The sequence below is a fragment of the Nesoenas mayeri genome, assembly GCF_963082525.1.
Source record: "Nesoenas mayeri genome assembly, chromosome: 13".
In the NCBI taxonomy this organism is placed as follows: domain Eukaryota; kingdom Metazoa; phylum Chordata; class Aves; order Columbiformes; family Columbidae; genus Nesoenas; species Nesoenas mayeri.
The window spans coordinates 5,929,874-5,949,325 of record NC_137550.1 but is presented as its reverse complement, the minus strand read 5'-3'; positions in this window follow the sequence as shown (position 1 = coordinate 5,949,325).

The window sequence follows — 19,452 nt, the reverse complement described above, 5'->3', positions numbered from 1 at the left end:
TACTTTAAAAAAAAGAAAAAAATAATTCATAGTTGCACCAAAAAAAAAAAAAAAAACCCACAAAAAAACCCCATGAAATTCCTTTTAAACTTCAGCACTAAGAATGAATAAATTGAGTTAAGGACAGAATAAATTCAGTTTTTTCTTTATTCTGGCAAAATATCTACTATTTAAAACTGGCAGAATGGGAGTTGAACATTAATGTTAAATGCTGCATGCAATACAAAATGCATTACAGGATCATTCAGCATCTTCCTTGTAGAATATCTAAATATATATGAATACAGAACCCCCTGTTGCTGATCTCTTTGTGTCTCTGCTGTATGTTTTGCCACCATGGGCCCATGAAATTAGGCATACAGATGATGTCCTTAAAACAAATGCTAAATCTTTGCGAATAACCTAAAAAATACAAGTCCAAGTGTTCAGTCCATCTTCACACTCTCCGAATGCAGTTAGCGGAATTTAGCACGTTTTGATGTTGAGCCATATCACTTGTACCTAGTCACTATTTAATAAATTAAGATACCTTCTTGATCTCCAAAGTGTCATGCCTGTAATTTATCTAACTAGACACACTTTCATAATCCATCAAGATTTGATGGCAGCTTTTAAAATTAGAACCATTAGAATATTTTAAAAGTTTCCCTTCATACATACCTTTTCCTATTGCCTCATTCATTCATTTTTATGTCTTAGAAAATAAATGTTCAACTGATTTGTCATAGTCTTATCATTCAATGTAAAATATAAAGGGGGCTTATAAGAAAGACAGGCTTTTAGTCAAGGCCTGTAGTGACTGGACAATGGGCAACAGTTTTAAAGTGAAAGAAGACAAATTTAGATCAGATAAAAAGAAGAAATATTTTACAACAAGGGTAGTGAGGCCCAGAGAAGCTGTTTATAGCCATTCCTGTTCTTTATTGTCCACGGTATTAAAACACTGTTTTATTATAAACATATAGGGCTGATTACAAGTCCAACAAATAAGGTCCTGTACTCTTTTGCTGGGATAACAAAATAATATTAGATTAATTTTACAAGAGAGGATCATATTTAGAATCACAGAATGGTTTGGGTTGGAAGAGACCTTAAAGATCATGTAGTTGCAGCCCTCCTGCCATGGGCAGGGACACCTTCCACTGGACCAGGTTGCTCAGAACCCCATCCAGCCTGGGATGGGGCATCCACAGCTTCTCTGAGCAGCCTGTTCCAGTGTCTCCACACCCTCACAAAGAATTTCTTCCTTCTTCCATCTCATGACTTCATTACCTATGACCTAGTTGCTTTCTGATTTGCTGTCGTTCCATTTGGAACACACACACATTCATTGACATAAGAAAAAAAAAAAAGTAAGCTTGTTCAAAATTTTCTTAGAGGACTTCCAACCCAGATGCAATTCGATATTTGAACAAGTCTGAAACTTAGATTTACTTGATGGAAATTACTGCTTTTGATCACAAGACAGGGAGGCATAATTTTGGCAGTTTTGAGGGGAGTTTGGCTTCTTATGAATGCATGAAAATAATTGCTCTGATTAGTGTCACTGTGAAAATAAGTTCTGATTAATTTCATTGTGAAAATAAAGGGAAACTCATGATTCTGATCATTCTAGGGTTCTTCTGATCTTGAATTAAATTTAGAGCAATGAAATATCACCTGGATAGGGAACAAAGAATTGATCTTTCACAAGTCTTGCTGAGTAAAAATGCTATTTTTCTGCTACCTCTTTCACAGAACCTTTAGTTCAGGGAAACATAACTATTAACTGTAATTTTGTCCATTCAAGATAATATCCTGAAGGTATGACAAGATGTATTTGCTTAGGAAACTCAGACCTGACTAGCTATTTTATTTTTGCTTGTGTTAATATAAGCAGTAGAAACAGTTGCAAAGAACTGTTCTTTCTAACGTCACTTTGTCCACTAATATGTAAGAAAGTATAAAAGAGTTGGGGAGAAAGAGCTTTGTGTTTGAAAACGAAGTCCTTAATCAGGTATCTGAAGATGGAATTGACAAAAAATAAAGTTACTTCTGTAATAGTTTAATCATGCTATCAGTATCTGTTGTTTATTCTTCCTTATTTGTAGTTACATATGTAATGTCTGCAGTTCCTATAATTTCTCATTATTGGATGATGGGAACTGAGCTATTCACTTGTTTTTCAAACAGTATTTTGTGTAAGTGTGCCAATGTAATCAGAGGACTACCTACCATCCTTAGGTTATATTTCTTGGCTGTGAAGTTCCTTTACTGAGCAGACAATGGTATCTCTTCTGAATAGTTTCATAGTAGGAATTAACAATGCAGCCATATGTGTGTAAATTTTATGGATTTAGAACAATCTCATGAAGTAAAACAAATATGTCTGATAAGAAAGCTCTACTAGAAAAGACTGGTGTATCTCTTGTTGATTGCTAATAGGACACTTTTATGTTTTGAATTCACATCACTGAGCTATTATTTTGACAGGTCCTAGATGAAATACAGTTTCCTTAAAGAAAGTAACTTACAAGAAACAGATTTATTCTTTGCCTTGCTCATAAATTTCAGGCCCATCAAAAATCTCCTTTTATCTGACTTAGATTGTGGTGGTTGTCAGTCTCTTTACATTGGTTTAGATAGCGTTCTTGCTTGTCAACTTATTTGAAGAGTAATCTGAAATAGCATAAAGAAATTTCAAACGTTTCAAGAACTATACAATGGTAAGATATGTCTACTATGGAACTTGAGATATGGATTTAATAACTTTTGCTGGTATGCAAAATAAGGTCATTCTATAACCTGAATCTCTGTAACCGTTTCAAAATGACTTGGAAAAGACTCTTAATGTGCTCTGGGTATCTGCAGGCAGTTCATCTCTATAAGGAGAATTCTTGCTGAGTATGTGAGACTGGGGAAGGGGTTTCAAGTAGGCCAAATCCTGTCAAAAGGTTGTACTTGATTTAAAAGACTGGATGTCTTTGTGATCTACTTCAAGTATAACATTCTATAAAACTGGAGAATATGTAAGAAATGTCACCCTTTATTGAAATAGAATTATGGAACTATTGAAAGTAGTCAGTTTGCATGTCAGTAACTCTAAGGCAATATAGTAACTTTTATGTATAGAGCCTATTTTTCAGTGTGTTGCATATTCAATAGGTGTGAGAGAATGCAAGGTTATCATTTTTCTGGACAGTGCCCTTATCCTTGGGCATACTTGTGTTCTACCAGTGGGAGAAAGGAAGAAATACTACAGAAATTACAGCATGCTTTTCCCCTTCTGCCTTTCCTGTCAATTTGAAGAGTTACGTGGAATATACCAGTGCTTCAACACAGTGCATAAATTTCCATCAAACATCATGTGTAGAAGGGCTTTCCAAGTGTTCTCAAATGTATGTACTTTTGCCTTTTGGAAACAACTTTCTGAAGCTGCTGTTGTGTGTGGTGGGTCTCCAGACTTTTCCCTTAGTTTTATCCTTTTCCTTTGCATAAGAACACACGTTGCAAGAGGAGGATTTTGTCCTTGATCTCAAAGTAAAAGGACTAAGATGTTCAAAACGAACAAGACGCAGCACTTGTATATGCTGTAAGATGACAGAATGGAAATGCTGTTTGTAAGAGAATGTAATATACAATAGCTAATACTGCAGGAGAGTGTTAATTCCTGAAACAGTGTCACTGGAATCTGTGCCCTCGAGGTATAGGTGTTAATTTACCCAATGTCATGTATTGCTTTGGTATATAAGTCTGAAGAATATGCTATTCTTTCCTACCTCTTGCAAAAACGTAGCATCATGGAGGTGATTTATCGTGCAACTTCATTGGGTGATCTGCTAAAAAGAGGTAACATAATATAATATAATACAATACAATACAAATAACATAATATAATATAATATAAGCAGGAGCCCGACTTAACACGAGTATACAGGGGGGGAAAAAGTCAATATAAATTTATAAAAGCCTCCTTTCCCATCAAGCTAATCTGATCACATTGTTAGTAGTGTTTATTTTTTAATTGGGAAAAATGTGTATGTACTTCAATGAGTTTCTTGATTGGAGTTCAAGGAAATTTCAACTTTGAGCTGTGAAATACAAAAGCAGAAATTTAACAAAAGAGAGATTTATGTGTTTATGAAACACATAGTAGTTCACTGCATGCAGAAATAAGATGCACTTGCTGCCTTGTAAGCGAACTGAGAAGACTGTGGTATTAACATTTTACAAAGTAATTCAATTGTTCAAAAAAACTCTGGGGACCAGGGATCATAATTTCATATTGGATGCTCCCTTTAAGATAGGCAGAGCCTGTCTAAAGCAGAAGGAAGTTAATGTGTTGCTGTTTGTTTGCTTGATCATTATGTCCATATTTATTTTTACATCTAAAATATCAAGAAAAAAGAGCTCCCTCCCTCTTTCAGGCATTTGAAAGCTTTATTAAAAAAATAAATCATTTCTAACTAGAAACAAATGTGGTCAAAATGCAGATGTATTTGAGGAGAGAAGTAGATATAATTTACTAGTTAAAACAACGGCTCAGTTGGAGTTGATGAAAAGATTGGTTCTTGTCTCCAGCACAACAGTGGAAGCTTAAAGGCAATCTGCTGAGTGAACTGGTACGGATTAATGAAACGATACTGCTTTCGGGCAAAACTTTTCCAAGTCAGTGAGGCCAAATTATATTGACTTCATATATAAATGTATTTGAAAATTTTGAGGTGACTTTCCCTTGAAACAAAGAATAGTGGACAGATAAAACTGATTATATTTTAAATATTTACATGTATGTGTTCACGTTTGTTTTACGACTTTGGAATTATTCTTAATGTACATTGAGATAAGACTGGACTAGACCAATGTTTTAAAATAGGCACATATACACTTTTAAAAATTCTAAAATGGATCTGTAAATAAAAAGGTTTAAAAAAATAGAAACTAACGTAGTAAATGAAAAAAGAAAATTAAGAGCCCTTAGCAGTTTCGCTTGAAGTTAACTGTGAAGTGCAATCACTTCTTTTTATCATTACATATGTATTCATTGGTTTAAATCTCAAAAAATTCTATTCCCTTGTTTTTGTCAGTTTATATGGAAATCTCGGTCCATTTGGAAAATGCTGTATGGAAGAGCACGACTGCTTTGAATGCTGCTGGGCACCAAGTCCGCTTCCGTGCCCTGTCAGCATTGTGGCTCAGGCGGGCTGGGGAGGGTTTCTGGCCCAGCCTTTCTGTGTTGTGTTTAGAGGTGAAGTAGGGGAGCGTATGGCCAGCTCTGGAGCTGAAAACTAGACAAAGGCCACAGTGACAGCTTCTCCTGATTTTCAGAGACTAGAAAGGAACAGATGAAAAGAAATCAGAGAGGCTCTGGCATCTTCCTTTCTGTGCTCTTTTTTAAAAATTATTTTCTTCCCTGCAAAAATAAATGATTGTTATGTGAAACATTATTCTTCAAAAAGTGGTGATAATATTCAACTCAGTTGTTTTGTACCATGGACGCTCAGTAAAGTACAGTACATTTATGGTTCCATCTGGAAGGAATCTGCCGTAATGAACTGGTGGTGCTGTTTTGCCAATTTAACACTTCATGAAATACTGAAGTGCCTCTTGCATGTTCAGAAAGGATTTCTGCTAGTGATTTTGTGAGAAGCAATTCAGATTGAATACAGTAATTTTGAACTGTTTGTTTAATAATATGAGAAGCAATAATAACAATCATAAAATCATCTGTGCTTGTATATTAACGTGGAAAGAATCAGGACTGATGCAAGAGTGACCGAGAGCCTTCATCCTGCAGTGTGACCACTGGCTCCAGCAGAGCCACCAAGCTGATTTATACCTCTGAATGATCTAGCTCTTTAGATCTCCACAAATTCAGGCTATTCATATCAGCTGTTCATTTTGTGTATAATGTTTTTCACAGCTGAATAAATATAATAAAAAGCAAAAAAATTTAGCTGGTGAATATTCAGTTGAAATCCAAATTGAATTCACATCAGCCAGGCTAGTGGCCTTTCATTTGACTTTCAATTTGCTTTGAAAAGTAATGTTTACTTGCACGAATGTGGATAGAAAGTGAATGCTAAACTAACTTGAATACTTGCCAAAAGTAGACTTGATTTTACTCTAAGTGGTGCTAATGTAGATCAGAGCAGCAGCTCAAGGATCCATGGAATAAACAGGTGAGAAGAGAATCAAACTAAATGGCTTTTAATATATCACAAAGACACAGCACACTTTGTGGCACTCTAGGAACACCATTTCCCAAAATTACTAATATTTGTTATGTGTCTAGAATCTAAATGCATACTTTGCGTATGACTGTACAAATACAGGTATTTCCAGAATTATTTACCAGTATGCTATTAAATTACAGAAGAGTAGATTTAGAACTGACTCTCCTTTTTTTGAAGGAGAAACATTGCTTGGCACTTCCCTTATCTATTTGCTTCTAAACAAAGATCAAATAATCAAACTCATTGCAGCTTGTAGCTTTTTTTGTTTCATTTTGTTTTTAAGCAGCAAGCTTTTCATTCTAGGAATCATATCTTGTAATATTAAAGATTTCCAAGTCTTTTTATAGCCAATTTTGATAGTTTTATTTGGTACAACCTATCCTTTTATGCATACACTTTCTGTCCTTTGTATATGTTCTGGCTTACGATATAAGCTTTCTCCTAGTCTTATAAGGTTATAATTAAAGTATTGTTTTAACCTACAACATGTTTGAAAATCTATGTTATGAAATATTAGTCATTTACCTTTTTGGTACTAAATATGCTGAAATCATCTGGCATGCTCAGGTCAGCAAGCTGGAGTTAGTTTGCGTATTAAAATCTAGTCTTAACTGTAACCATACATAATGTATGTTCTTTCAGGTGTGAACTGTCTTTCTCTACCTGAGGTTTCAGGTTCCAGGGCAGCTAAGTTATTGCTCAACACAGGAATTCTGAAGTGCTGCTAAATGAATAATAAATAGTGGTGATGATAATTGTGATAATAATAGTAAGGATAGAATGATCTAAAGCAAAATCTAAGACTTTTCAGATATTGGTGTGTTGTCAGTGTCTCTTGGGACGTTTTCCTTGAATGGTGGTTTCCATGGGGACTTATAACTACGTGGTTTACTGTGTTGCCCAACCAGTTGAATAGGAAATGTCTATGATAAAGAGGTAGGAATAGAGATGTAGAGGCAGCAGGTAAGCCTGGCATGTGTTTGACAGCGCTGGAACTCTGTTTGCAGTCCCAGATTGGCACCATCTGGATTGCACCATTCGTAATGGGATCGTATGTGTACATGCAATTAGTTTATGTCAGTAGCTGTGGGGATTAGATGAAATTATGGAGCAGTAAATGCTGCTTTGAAACCAGCTTGATTTTGTAAACTCAACTTGAAAGCCACTACAATTCTGGCAATTACCCTAGGACTGCTGGGCTTAGAGGCAAAAATAGGACTCATAACACATCATCACCTCTTCCCCTGGAGCTGAAGAGCTTCATAAATGCAAGGTAATTTGGGGGAGGTGTTTTTGTAAAACTGGAGGAGTATGGAGTGGAAAATCAGAAGCTGAAGTTGATATAAGGGAGGACTGGTGAGAGTGATGACCAACAAGGCTTAATGTGACAAAGCAAAGGCTAGAAAGATGGAAAAAAATAAATCTTTAGAAGTGATTTTTTTTTTTTTTCTTAATTAGTGTGAAAATTCCTGGCAGAGGAATCTTTAATTAATGTCTGCTTGCTTCTCTTCAATGAATTAGCCTAAAATCCACCATGTGGGTTAATTATTATTATTATTATTATTATTTAATCATATTGACAATTACTCAATGACTGTTTTCATGTAATAAAAATCAGTCTGGAGTAAACTTAGAGGCTGAGTCACTCTTCCCAAGGGATAACAGGTGAAATTCTGAGATGATGTCAGTAGTGAATCAACTGATGTTGGCATTAAATCTCTCTCAGTGTAGAAATGACTCGCAATGCACATCCAAATTGAAGTCTCCTATGAGTTTGTCCTACTTACCTCTGGGACTGAAAGGGCTGGTCTCTGTGTTCTTTCCAGCCTGTCAAAAATTCTACATCTTTATTATCCTTGTTGGACTTTTTTTTTTTTTTTTTTTTAAATGGAAAATGTAAGGACAAAAAAAACCTGCACTTTCATGCAGGTAAGATTCCATTAGTGAATAAGCTCCCAGTCATTCCGCTTCTGGACTTTCAGAAAAACAATACATTTGCATGGAGCAGTAGTCTAAAAATATTTTTTTCAGGGATCCAGGAAGTGAACAGACATCTGGTCAATGGGACAGAGTTAAGTTGGAGGCCTGTATCTAGTGGAGTGCCTCAAGGGTCGGTACTGGGACCAGTATTATTCCATATATTCATCAACAACTTGGATGAGGGAATAGAGTGTACTATCAGCAAGTTTGCTGATGACACGAAGCTGGGAGGAGTGGCTGACACGCCAGAAGGCTGAGCTGCCATCCAGAGACCTGGACAAACTGGAGAGTTGGGTGGGGAAAAATTTAACGAAATATATAAAGGGCAAGTGTGGAGTCTTGCATCTGAGCAGGAATAACCCCAGGTTCCAGTATAAGTTGGGGAGCAGTTAGAGAGCAGTGTAAGGGAAAGGGACCCGAGGATCCTGGTGGACAGCAGGATGACCATGAGCCAGCACTGTGCCCTTGTGGCCAAGAAGGCCAATGGCATCCTGGGGTGTATTAGAAGGGGGGTGCTTAGCAGGTCGAGAGAGGTTCTCCTGCCCCTCTATTCTGCCCTGGTGAGACCACACCTGGAATATTGTGTCCAGTTCTGGGCCCCTCAGTTCAAGAAGGACAGGGAACTGCTGGAGAAAGTCCAGCACAGAGCCATGTAGGTGATGGAGTGGAGCATCTCCCATGTCAGGAAAGGCTGAGGCAGCTGGGGCTCTTTAGCTTGGAGGAGACTGAGGGGTGACTTCATTAATGTTTATAAATATGTAAAGGGTGAACATCACGAGGATGGAGCCAGGCTCTTCTCGGTGACAACCAATGGTAGGACAAGGGGCAGTGGGTAGAAACTGGAACACGGGAGGTTCTGTTTAAATTTGAGAAGAAACTTCTTCTCAGTGAGGGTGCCAGAACACTGGCCCAGGCTGCCCAGGGAAGTTGTGGAGTCTCCTTCTCTGGAGACATTCAAAACCCACCTGGACACCTTCCTGTGTAACCTCATCTGGGTGTTCCTGCTCTGACAGAGGGATTGGACTGGATGAGCTTTCAAGCTCCCTTCCAATCCCTGACATTCTGTGATCCGTATGAACACATACATAAAGGCAGAGCAGTTTTCAAAGGAATTATTTATGATAATGGTAAGAAAATATTTGAACATCAAATACTGTAGATACTGATATTTTTTAAAAGTCTAAGGACTTAAAAAATAAACATTAGGTCTTCTGTGTCATGGTTAAAGAGTTTCTATACTGGTGGGTCTGATACTTAGAAAAGTACGAGTATATAAGACAATTTTAAGAAAGTGTATGTCTGAGTAACAGTTATAGTTTTTCTGAACCTCATAAAAGTTGTCTCTCTACTTAAGCATGAAATGTTTCTATTTATAAAGTGTACCTTGTAGAGTTTTAAAATAATTTCCTTTATTTTCTTCAAAGACAGTGAAGTAGGAGAGGTAAAAATAAAGTCAAATAAAAAAAAAAAAAAAAATATGAGAGGATTCAATACAAAACTAAAAACAATAAAGAACAGGAAAAATACCAAATGGTACAAATAAAATACATTCATGCTCTTCATAGGGCCACCCAATTGCCGAATTAAACACAAAATCTCCTATGTGCATTGCATATAGCCTGACTGGGCTTTAAGGTTTAAGTTTTTATCCATCACTGTACTGATGATTTTTTTTTTTAAATGCTTTCTTCTAGTGTCAGATCTTTCTTTCTAAAGATAGTGTGTAAAAGTGATAAATTATATTATGCAGCAAAGAAGTAAAAATACACACACATGCAGTACAAAATGCTCATTTCCCTACCCTGGCGCATCTTGCTGGCTCTAGTCATGGCAAATCATCTTCCTAAGTCTCTGTAAACACTGACTCGTGCAGCAACGTCCTCTTTTCACACACTTTGTTAAGGTGAGTATAGCCAGAGATGGCACAGCGGAGTGCCAGATTGATTTATTCCAGCGGGGTCTGCAATGCTGCCTTACAGGATATCCAGAAACCCCTGCTACCCAGGTTTTATTGCACAGCTGTGAGCCAGGCAGGTATCTTCATTAGCACTGTGCTGGGCAAGCCGGGTGCCAGCTCCTGGCATGGCTCACAGCCAGGTCGCTTCGATTTTTCCAACCTCTTGCTCATCAAATGTCCCTGAGGAAAACTTTGGGAAGAAGCAAGTTAGAGACTCCACAGGGAAGAGACACAGCCTGTAAGAATGAAAGCAGCAATAACAGCAGACAGTACATCCTAAAGAGTGCTGTGGTTCCTGTTTAGTGCAGTCAGGTTTTGTTTTCATGAAAACTTGACTGTGGGTACAGAGGCAAAGAAATCATGTCTGGGTCTCAGCCCAGCATGGGACTGGGGATACAAATGGAACTTTTTAGAAAATGCTGTTCTTTCAGCTGGGCTTTACACACTGGTAGTTGTTACAATCCTTCCTTCTGCTCAATGTCATTTAACATCTCTCTTTATCTTAATTTCCCTTTGCCTTTTGTAAGATTTTGCTATAATGATTTCATTCATTTTTACAAGACATGCAGAGTTCAGAGCACATATACCGCTCTATATTTTTACTGCTGTCATAATGAAAAATTGTATTTACTGGCAGAAGTGACATTTTTTGCCTTTGACAAATTCATGGAAATCTTTTTTACTTGCAAATATTTGCAAAGTAAGAATTGATACCTTTGCACAGATCTGCCTTGTGAGGTGCTATGACACTTTGAAGTTCTTTGATCATTTTATTTAGTTTGTCACACTCCAGGCTGCTTAAATATACTTGGACATGTTGATAGACTTCTTAAACTGGCTAGCAGGGCTGTCTGCGGAGTAGAATTCATTATTCTAGGATCGGATGTAGTGTTTAAAACAAAAGACTGGAAGTTATTAACAGGTATTTGCAAGTTTTACAACAAAATTTAAAACCAGGTGACACTCTAGTCAAACCTGAATGCATAGCTGTCTTTAATGTACTTAAACAAATTGCAATGCAAATTAACGGTAAACTGAAGTCAGATGATGATTCATACTGTCAGTGCTACACTATTCATTTCATAATGTGCATGAAATTCTTCATGGTGATGAAAAGATTTGTGCAGTGATTTCTGTGGAGCTCTCAGAGTAAACCACAAGGTCAGAACAAAGCAAGCAGTGAACAGTGAACCTATCATCATCACCAGCTGCTAGAGTAAAGCTACAGTCCTTTTAGAAGATTTTTGTGTGGCGGGTTGGACTTGAAGAAATGCGGCCTTTGGCAAAAGGGACCTTGTCAGAATCCACTGTGGAATATGAATAAACCACCTCTGCGTTTACGACAAATGAGACTGGTTTGTGAGGCAGACCGTATGAGTAAAACAGTGAAAACTGTGCATTGACCTTCACAAATCCAAAGTATTCAGCTGTGTGACTGTGTAATTCTTAAATATAATTCCTACAGTCTGCAAACATTTTCTCCACAGAGGTGCAATAACTAAGATTCTGTAGTAATTTGCAATTTCTGTCAAATTTGGTATATAAATATATAATGATGGAAACTATTTGCTTACAGAGGTGCCAGCAGTGCTTTCTTAAACTTGTATTTAACAGTGTTAAAAAGAGGAATATTTAAGCAGACAGATTACTTAGCTGTAGTTACATACTGCATTGAAGAGCTCTGGGTCTTCAGCTCAAAACTGTAAATTAACTACCAGGTAGTTAAAAATATGTACCTAGCACAGTATTTCATATTTAATGGAAATTAATCAGAAATCGATCAGTCAAAACAGACTTGTGCAGAAGGAGAAGTCTTATTCTGTCCCTTTCTAGTTCGTTCTCAGGCTCAGTGATACCAGCTGCATATCTGAAATAGCTGCTATGGCTCTTGCGTTTAGTGTAACTAAGCTGTTCTGTGCCCTCGGAGAATCTGGGCTATACTCATTAGTGGAATTTGTTTTGCTTTGTTTTACCTCTGGTTATACTATGATATATAGAACTTGAACAATGAGCTCAGAAGAAGTGTTAGGCTACGTGAAACGTCTCTTCACTTGGAGAAAATAGTATTTTTGTTGTTGCCACCATAAATTTGATTCACATTTCATTTTCCTTTCGGCATGTGCAAAAGGCACCTTTCTCTTTTCCATAACAGAAATTGCTTTCTATTATAGTAAATGCCTGACTTTTGATGCTTCCTGCAAAGCTGAAGGATTTCTTCTGCAGTGAAAATGTCTCATCTGAAAATGATTGCTAGGTCTAATTTATAAAAATGTGTCAACATGACTAATTGTAAGATGAGTGGCGAAGCTTATTATGTGCAGCATAATGGTGAATTTCTTTGCTGAATACAGCAGCATATTTCAGCTGTGGCAGTAACATCTCAAACCCATTCTCAGAGCAGGTCATGAAAGTAAATGTGATGTTGCTTCAGAATAAATGGCATAAATGGTTCTACAACAAATGACAACAAGGTAAATTGATGTTTATTCTGTTTAAAAAACAAGTCAAATTTTAAATAGTTATTTCACACTGGTCATAGTTTTAATGTTTTCATTTGTTTGCAATTCTGCTAGCACCTTTCTATAATACTTCCTACTTGTTTTTCTATGTATTTTCTTAGCCTCTTAGGACAAAAACCAACACAATTCTTAAGGGAGAGCTGAGATGCAGCTGTTTCTACTGTGCTGGCATTGCAGTTAAACTACTAATGAATACATATTTCCCAAGAGATGTATTTCCCAGGGAAATTTTCCTAATTCAGCATGAGTTAAGAAGAAAAGGGAAATGAAAAAAGAAAAAGCCCCCCCACCCTCATAAAAAGAAAAGTTTTGGCTTCCTGTTACTTTAGAAATAAACAGAAATAACAGTGTCAGAGTGGGAAGACTGTCGGTAGGTATCAAAGAGTTGATGGAACTAACTCCAATTTTGCTTCATTCTTTGCTTTAACACTCTCATTTTTTATGAAGTGCCTTGCTACCTTCAGCTCTCATTGATTTGAGTAGAATTTGAGGTTTTGACAAATTAAGAATTTAAGAATTACTCTATTCTTCTGGTTTTTGCATAGTTTTTCTATAGGTGGTAAGTTAAGAATCTGTTAAGTCATTTTCTCAAGTCCTTTTTTCTTTCGTTTCTATAATACTTTTTTTTTTTTTTTAAATCATATCATAGATACTTTAAATCAAGTTAACATTCAGATGCTTTTCCTTATGCGTGGTTTTTCCTAACCATTCTCTTTTCTTTATCGCCCTTTGAATGAAACCTGTCACTCATTTCTCCCTTGTTGCTATATGAACAAGATCATATTGCATGCAGAGAGATTGATGCTCTTTGCATAGTCAATTTTATTGCACACTTAGGAGTCTCTAAACCTCTGTGACCTTACCAGTAGCTGTGAGGATAAAAGTGTATTGTAAAATTGTAGAGAAAAGAAAGTCCAAACAACTGTTCCTGTGGTCTATACATGCAGACAGGTTATAGTCAGTCAGGTATAAAGGCATGGGAGGTCAAATGCAAATGAGGGAAGTTGTGGTAGATCAAGGCAAGTGGTTGAGCATTGACAGATTACTGTACGTGGGAGTTCAGAGGAAGATTTTTGCCACAGCACTGTTTTGAACAAATCTTGTTCTAAGGATGACAGTCCTTAGAATCCAGAATATTTCACAGTTATACCTTCTGTTTTCAGATTGATCTGTCATCTGAGACACTCTAGGAGCTTTATGAAAGCTCTAGTCTTATAAATAATTTTCACTTCTGGAATGGAAATAATATGTTATTTACCCATCAGGGCTATTAAAATGTAGCTCAGATTTACTCTCTGAATGTGTCAAAAACAATGGAGTTCATGGAGTTTTCAAAAGCTATCATCAAAGGTACTCTAAAAGAAATTCATCTTCTCAAAAAGTTCTTGTATTTTATTTCTCCTAACAAGGTATTGATGAAGAGCAGTGCACAACTTAATTGCCTGCTGTAATATTTCATCTGTAGGGACAGTTGTGGAACATAAAATCTCAAGAATTTCTTGGTATCTTGTGGAATTAAGCTCTAACACTTTGCTTTGCCACCTGGATGGCTTGATAAAGTCCCAGGTTGGCATTTCTTTGCCTCATCAGCTTTCCATCTGCTTCTCTCTCATCTGAAAAGCATCTCTTCATTCCATACCCATGTTTTCTCCTTGTATTAATGGTTGCTTTTTGCTTTAACCTTGTGAATTCTATTTTATTCCACTATGTAAACCAGCCAACTATTTGGCTAAAAGGACATAAATTTTCTGACCTTTTTTTTTTCCTTTTTACTACAGAGCACAGTATGATTCATTCAGTAGTAGCTTTCTGTAATTCCTCCAGGCAGAATAGTTTGTTGCAGAATAGAAGTAATGTATAAAACTCAAAGTCTTTGGTATATAATAAGCTTACAAAACTGGCTGCTTAGCTGAACACTATTAGGCTGGACGTCAGGCTGGTAATCTCACAAGAACAGAGTTTCTACTTAATTTTTTGATATTTATTGTTTGGTTTTGGGGCAGATTAAGACACCAGAAAACTGAAATACTTGTCGAACTCCACATTATAAAGGATGAAACCCAGCAGTGAATCCTGACATACCTTCATATGAATAGAAAAAAAACTTACATAGCATTAAGGTAAACTAGAATCTCAGCTGTCTGCCTGCCTGAACTACTAAGAATGTTCTTTGCAAGTCAGAATGCGCTTTCGTACAGGTTCCATGTGCACAGAATGGAGTCTTCAGTCTGTTACATCTTTAGCTCCAATCTCTGTTGCTTGAAACATCTCTGCTAGAAGGCAGGTCTCACATCTCACTTAGGTATGGGCTTGTATCACAGGATCAGTACTGCACCTCGAGAATTTCTTGCAAAACCAGCTTTCATTCTGGGGAAGTAATAACTTGAATCTGTCCTTTTACAGTGATTTGTGAATATTTAGATAAGAAAATATGATCCAAATACAGTTAACATTATACTTCACTAAAAATCAAAATTTAAACTATGGAACCCCTAATCTAGAATCCTGTATGAATTATTTCTGTGTTACTAAAACCCACTCTTATTATAAGGAGCTCTGCATCTGTATGCTAGGAAGGCATACTACATACAAGAAAATATTCCTCTGTGTTATTTTACAAAGAGTTATAGATATATTAATGCTGGACATCATGTTATAATCACAGCAAAACTAAAATGTTTAAATTAATCCTGTCAACTCGATCCTTTAGGACCCAAAGACCATGGTGTAATATGAAAAGAAAGATGTTCTTTAGCAGGTGCATGATTTTCCTTAGTCGGTGGACCATTGACTTTCTCTCCAATAAGTTCCATTTTTCTTCAGAGATCTCTAAGGCCCTGAACACATTAAAGGTCTCAGCAGAGAACACCCCGATGTCTATTAAATTTAACAATAACAAGTCCCTAGATGAAAGCAATTAAGTTGCAAGGATTTGCAGACAGTTCATGTGAATGCCTTTGCCTTGTTTCAGAGAGGAAGCACTCAGGCAGCAAAGTAAAAATGAAAGGAAAATAAAAAGCAGGTTTCCTCTAAACACACCACACCATATAAAGCCCACTGACTGTGGAACAGCTACTGAGACTATACCCAGCAGAAGGGTTATAAATCTGCATGATGCAATTCAATGCTCTTAACTCTTACTTGACAAAATATTTGCCAGCTGAGAGTTAGGTCATGCATTTCTTGCTTACTTGGATCTTTTGGAAGTTGTACTTGTGCGTGCATTGAGGTGTGTGTGGCACCATGTCGGTATTTATAGATCATCTACACTTCATGTTTGCTAGAATCTGTAGGCACAGAAGAAAGCAGAGATACCACCAAAAATGTCCTTTCAATCTGAGATTAAAAACAAAATAAAAAACCCCACGTTTTTCAAAATTTTTGGTAGCATAACTAGCTCACTGTGCAGAGTAGTTTTACAGTTTGGTTCTGCTTGCTTGTTCAAGATCTCTTTTAAAAATAAAAACCCACTTCATGAAAAAATAATTTTCATAATTATTATTTTATATGAGCTAACATAGTTTTATCGTTATGCATATGTAATGGAAAGTGGTTATTCTTGACTCTTGTTAGAGAGCCAGAATTAATTTCCCACTCTCACAGTTACTATAGTAACTGCACTGGAAAGCGCCTATTTGGATATTTTTATTCTGAAGTAACAAGAATTTTCAATGTAACTTCAGCTGCTTCCAGAGAAGCATGTTAGAAGAAAGAATATGCATCAGAGAGTAACATCTCACCCCAGCTGGATATTGATGTATCGACAACATTTACATTTCTATTCTGCCTTTGGCAGAATTTACTGAGGTGGTGAAAGTTCTGTAGGTACAGCCTACAGGGTAGCTGGAGAGAGAACATGGGAGGACAAGTCACTTGGACCTTTTCCTCACTTTGAAAAAAAATCTGAGATTTGTATTTAAATGAGCCAACTGAATTCAGCTAACTTGAGGTGGAACTCATAAGACAGACAAGGGAGTCTCAAGGACCTGATTTATATGAAAATGATGCATGATACACATTATTTAGACTTTTAATTCAAGATAGACAAAGCTGAGACAAAGATATGTCTCTGACCCACACCTGATTTACTCAGAGAAAATAGATTATGTTGGAAATTTTGATTTTTTTTGACTATGTCACAATACAAACTGGATGGTATTTATCTTACCAGGCCAGTTTAATAGCCATCCAGTGTTCCTTTGTAAAGAGAGGGTAAGGAACTTTTACAGCTGTACATTTCCCATGAAGGTAGATGTTTGAGAGAATATGAAGTCTGGAAACCAGCTTAACTTAAATCTCTAGTTTACAATTGAGATAAAACTGCCCTTAGTGTACATAAAAATAATCAGATTTACTTGCAAAATTAGCCAGAGCTGTTTGGGAGGCGATTTAAGGAAGAGGCATCTCTTCCCACTTGTTAAGCACTCTGTTTTGCCTGCCTTTAACTTAGGAAACTGAGAAGTGTCTGTTACAGAACTATCTACAATAATTATTCACTATTTTCTGAAAGGAGTCCTAGTACTAGGAAGGCAGGTTCTCTTAATCCTTTGAAGGCATCAGTTCTTTATTGGAATATAATCTGAAATAATTGCACTGTCCAGGTTTTGATTGTAAACGCTTTCTCTAGTTAGGTGAAGAACTTTTTTTCATCCATTCCATTAATTTATCAATTTAAGTATACACTCCAGTTTCAGGTTTACAGGTATAAGTTGTTTTCCCTATGATAATATCAAGTAACTGCCCAAAGTCACTTTTTTGTGAAGTCAGAGTTTAAAAATCTGGATTGTATTTTCCTCAGATCTCAGTGAATAGATCTTTTCTGACTTTGTACATTGCCTAGTTGAAATGCTATTTAAGCATCAAGATCTCAAATATAAATTAATGATATTTTTATTAACAAGGAGAATGGAAAGCAATTCAAAAAGCAGCTGTTCTCATACATTACAAAGAATCAATATTTAAATCAAAGCAGATGATATGAGTTCATTCAATTCACAACCACACATTAGCAGACATTATTTTGGGGATCAGTGCTACAAAGTAAAAATTATACTTGAAACCAAAAAGAGAAAAAATAATCCACAAGTGTGCCTAATGATTTTAATCTTATTGAGGATATTTGGTTGTGTTGTTCTAGAGGTTAAAGTTTTTAAGATCTGTTTCCTTTAAAACTTCCATCTTTATTAGTATTTTGAAAAGAAGTTTAATTTGTCTGTGACTTCAGATGCTTTTAAAAACATGCCCTAGATTTAAAACTGAGGAGTAAGAAGGAGAAAAGAGTCTTTGCAGTGTTTGGAGTCTGGTTTTGGCTTCATGCACACATTAAAAAACATGGTTTAACTCCTCCCCACTTCTCTCTCTGTCTTTCAGGCACACTTTGCTCTTGATCCTATTGAATCAATACCAGTTAGACTGAAACCCAAAAAGCAAAATGATCCTCTTCTGTTTTAAAAAAATAAGCTGTGAATGTACTTAACAAACTCCTCCTGTGTTGGTCATGTGGTTTTGGTTTGTTGGGGTTTTTTTTTTATTTTTTTTTTTAATTTTTTTATTTTTTTTTTTTTTGAGGTGAAAGTAGTTTTTGAGAAGACACACGTTTTCATTTCACTTTCCCAGGAGTTTGAGATGTCCAAAGTATTATTCCTTTGTTTCCCCACATGGCTTTTTTCTTGCTGCTGAAGTACAAGATGGCCTAAAAGGGCCAAATTGATTAATTAATTCTTTGTCTATCAGGCTATTGACACTGGAAAATTAAACATGTTTGGGAAGATTCCCAGCCACTGAGGCCAATTGGAACAGATCAACCCTGTGCTAGTAAAATCTCCTACCTGCCAAAACAGGATGGCTGCATGTGAATGATCTTTCTGGAGTCATCACTGGAAAGCTCCAGCTCCCAGTTTAGGCTTGGGATTTATCTGGGAGAGTGTGCATTGGGCTAGGCCAGAAGCATTCCCTGGATTATTTTAACAATATCCGGGACCATATTTTATTGCCTGGGAATGGTATAATTAACTAGTATAGATGTAGCCACAAATAATATGTGGAAGAAATTTCACTGCCAAAGCATTGCATAAACATAATAGTCAATACTAATGAACAATTAGGTTTGTGTATTTGATGGCTGATGACAGTAGACACTGTAAAGTGCTTTGCAATCTAATGATAATAAGCTATGTAGAACAACTATGTGATGTTAATTGTGGAAGTAAAAATATATTAGAGATCTACATTGCTGTGCTATTGTTGCAAATGACACAACTACTTCTTTAGATGGTTTATTTGTTAACTGCTTTTGCTCACATCCCTCAGGATACTTTACCATTTAGCTTACAAACATTGTTCCAAATGTTCTTTTTTTTCTGGTGAAGGGAATAGCTCAGAAATGAAAGCTTTGAACTGACAGCTGAATCTCCACATCACTGAGATCCTCATTATTGGTTTGCAGTAGCTTGTATGAAATTACATCTTGATTGTACCAGTCACACATGGACATTTCAAACCCTGTAAGTATGAAACTAATTTTCAATATCAAGCTCAGATTTTAGAAGAGCCATGGGACAAATAAAGTTTCAGAAGCAAGTTGTTCAGCTATTGAAACTTCACACATGGTGATACTAAAATAAAATGGAAATAATTCAGCTGGAATAAAGGGAAGGATTTATCAATGCCTATTGAGCTATTCTTCCCCAGCAACTGTATTATTATAGAAAGTATATATAAAGAAAGAAACGAAAAAAAAAAATCCACTAACTACATTCTGCTACTACCTCCTTTAGCCCCA